Here is a 3,961-nt window from a genome sequence, read left to right on the forward strand (position 1 = left end):
CCACTTTTAGTCGAGTATTCTATGATTTATTACTTATTGAGAGCAAACACTTAGAAAATACTTACACTATGTGCCAGGTTCACTTTTACGTATACTAACTCATTTCAATTCTACAACAAACTTTTGAATAATTTTAATCCTTATTCTGTAGATAAGGAAACTGAGACAGAGAAGTTTAAGGGCCTTGCCGGAGGTCACTTGCCCAGACAGTCTGGCTCCAGAATTGCCACTTTTTACATTGTTATAACTGGAATGATACACGATGTAACCAAAAAGAGGTTTGCAGTAGATTGGAAATGTTCTAGAAAGCTTTTTGTTGTTGTTTGAGACAGAGTCTTGCTTTGTCACCCAGGCTGGAGTGTAGTGGCGCAAACACAGTTTACTGCACCTTCCAACTCTCAGGCTCAAGTGATTCTCCCACCTCAGCCCCCCAAGTAGCTGGGACTACAAGTGTATGCCACCATACCCAGCTAATTTTTGTATTTTTGTAGATACAGGGTTTTGCCATGTCGGCCAGGCTGGTCTCAAATCCCTGGACTCAAGCAATCTGCCCATTTCAACCTTCTGAAGTGCTGGGATTACAGGCATGAGCCACCATGTCCAGTCCTCGATAGCTTTTATTTTTATTTATTTATTTAGAGACAGAGTTTTGCTCTTGTCGCCCAGGCTGGAGTGCAATGGTGCGATCTTGCCTCACTGCAACCTCTGCCTCCCGGGTTCAAGTGACTCTTCTGCCTCAGCCTCCTGAGTAACTGGGATTATGGATGTGCACTACCATGGCCAGCTAATTTTGTATTTTTAGTAGAGGAGATGGAGTTTCACCATGTTGGCCAGGCTGGTCTGGAACTTCAGACCTCAGGTGATATGCCTGCCTCGACCTCCCAAAGTGTTGAGATTATAGACATGAGCCCGCCCCTAGATAGCTTTTTGTTTGTTTTTTAGACGGCGTCTTGCTCTGTCGCCCAGGCTAGACTGCAGTGGCACGATCTCAGCTCACTGCAGCCTCCACCTCCCGGGTTCTAGCAATTCTTCTGCCTCAGCCTCCCAAGTAGCTGGGATTATAGGTGCCCACCACCACACCCAGCTAATTTTTTAAATTTTTGGTAGAGATGGGGTTTCACCATGTAGGCAAGGCTGGTCTTGAACTCCTGACCTCAAGTGATCCACTCGCCTTGGCCTCTCGAAGTGCTGGGATTACAGGTGTGAGCCATTGCGCCCGGCCTCGATAGCTTTTAAATGGTGTTGAGCTGAACGATACCTTGAGCCAAAAGCATGGAAATGAAGAGGTCAGTGGTCTCATTCTGGGGTGGGCTTATCCACTTTCCCAGTTGCTGATCACCTGTGCCAAAGTTAAGAGTGACTCCTCAGGGACACACCACAGCAGAGAACCCAAGCTGTTTCCGTGTCCTGTCACCTGGGTTAATAGTACCACCAGCCACCCAGTCCCTCCTGTATTGAGCAACTTCAAAGTCATACTCTTTCTCTTGCGGCCTCAGCCTCCACATCCCAACGTCTACCAAATATTCCCTATTCTCTTTCAAAGATACCTCTCAAGGTCAGCCGTTCCCACTGCTGCCTCCTGTTTGGTCTCCCTAACTTGCTTGTCCTTGCTCTGCTCCCACATCACATATTCCCTCCTTACGACTTCAAGTTACATTAAAAGTACAACACACAGTACATGTAACTCCACACATGACACTCTGTGCTCCCGGTACCTCTGGGGATGATTACCAGTTGCATGTGGCAGGTGTACCAAGGCTCCCCATGCACTAGCCCCAACCTAACCACGTTGCGTCTACCTCTGTCCCGTGAAACCTGGGCTGTAGCTACACCACCCTTTTCAACATTTCTCAGTATTGCCAGACACTATGACGAGCCATCCTATTCCCTCTGCTTGTAAATGCCTTTCCCCCTTGTTCACTTGGCAAATTTCCGCTCATCCTTCAAGACCACGCTCACACGTCACCTCCACCAGGGTCTCCCCACACTGTCCCGGGAGAAGTATCAATTCCTCCTGGGTTTCTGACACAGCTCGTGATGTATACCATTAGTGAAACACTTCCATGGAATCATCATGTATCAGGTTATATATTACCCCGCTAGACTGGGATGCGTTAGACAGCAACGTTTCTCTGATTGCACCATGCCTAACAGTGTGTCTGGCACATAGGCATTCAATAAGTGATCATGAGTGAATTTTATAACCTGTTCATTGAAGGTCATTTCTTTCAGCAATGGGCAGTAATGTGATTTGGCTGCATACAGAACAGCTTCTATATCATGCAGTGAAAGTGAAACCACTGACGTGCATTTTTTTAGTAAAATGGGATAAAATCCGGGTAATGAAGTGTATACTCTTACTTTAACTAAGCCCATGTGCAGAGGGATGGGTAGATAAGTATTTGATTTTGTTTATTTCTCTCCTTTGGGTTCAGATAGTATAGTTTCCTTAGCCTATAGAGAGGAGGAGCTGACAGAATGTGCTTTTGTTTGTGTTCTTATAGTTTTGATTAATTTTTTTCCCTTTCTTTCCTACCTTCTTTCCCTCACTTTCTGTCTCTCTCTCCCTTCTTCTCTCCCTCCCTCTCTCTCTTTCTCCCTTCCCTTCCCTGCCCTCCCCTCCCCTCCCACTCCCACTCCTCCTCCCCTCTCCTCCCCTCCTTCCCTCGCTCCCTCCCTCCCTCCCTCGCTTTCTTCCTTCCTTCCTTTCATCACTTTGTTGCGCAGGCTGGAGTGCAGTGGCATGACAGCTCACTCCACCTCCCCGGACCCAGGTGATCGTCCCACCTCAGGCCCCCAAGTAGCTGGGACTATAGATAGGCGCACACCACCACGCCTGGCTAATTTTCATATTTTTTATGGAGACAGGGTCTCCCTCTGTTTTATAGAGATGGGGTCTTGAACTGGGCTCAAGCAATTCACCCACCTCGGCCTCCCAAAGTGCTGGGATTACAGGCATGAGCCACTGTGCCTCGTTGGTTAATTTTTAATTAAAGTGACTTTTAGAGTACTTTTATAGACAAAATCAGGTTCAGAATCTAAGTTACTTGTCCCCAAATTATCATGTCAGTGAACAAAAGAGTTCAAACTAAAACCAAGGGCTCCAGCCTCCCTGTTCCATATTCTTCCCTAACACTGTGTAGTGTGAGCAGTGTGTGGGCACAGTGTGAAAATAGTGCATCTAGTAACATACGTCCAGATATTGGAGAGGGGAGGGTCCAATTTTGAGTTTCAATCTCATTATATATTATGTAATTTATAATTTATTTAGTAAACATTTGTTTTTCATATGTTCTCAATGAGAAACATCTATTTATGTGTAAGTAATAGAACATGAGTACACATAGGATTTGTTAAAGACTAAAGTCCAGGCCAGGCGCAGTGGCTCATGCCTGTAATCCTAACACTTTGGGAGGCCGAGGTGGGTGGATCACTTGAGGCCAGGAGTTTGAGACCAGCCTGGGCAACATAACGAAACCCCATCTCTATTTAAAAAAAAAAAAAAAAAAATTAGCCAGGCATGGTGGTGCGTGCCTGTAATCCCAGCTACTCAGGAGGCTGAGGCAGGAGAATTGCTTGAACCCGGGAGGCAGAGGTTGCAGTGAACTGAGATCATGCCACCACACTCCAGCCTGGGTGACAGAGTGAGACTCGGTCTCAAAAAACAAAACCCCCAAAACACTAAATTCTGTAATTCTGATTTTATGCAAATACTGTGTATCAAGGGTCCACAGAATTACCTAAGCAATTGTATTTGTTTTCACCTTTTTTACATGGATAATTGGTCTTCCCAGCAATATTTTAAATGCCTGGAATATTAGCACTTCACTTAAGTTTCTTTTTAGCTGTTAGTCATTTATTGTTTTCCCCCTGTAGCTACAGCTCATGTCCATGTTTTTTTCATCTAGTCTTAATTACAGTGCTATAAAGGATGAGAAAAACAGCTGAAAGCTAAAGGATT

The sequence above is a fragment of the Macaca nemestrina genome, chromosome 10, assembly GCF_043159975.1.
Source record: "Macaca nemestrina isolate mMacNem1 chromosome 10, mMacNem.hap1, whole genome shotgun sequence".
Classification (NCBI taxonomy): domain Eukaryota; kingdom Metazoa; phylum Chordata; class Mammalia; order Primates; family Cercopithecidae; genus Macaca; species Macaca nemestrina.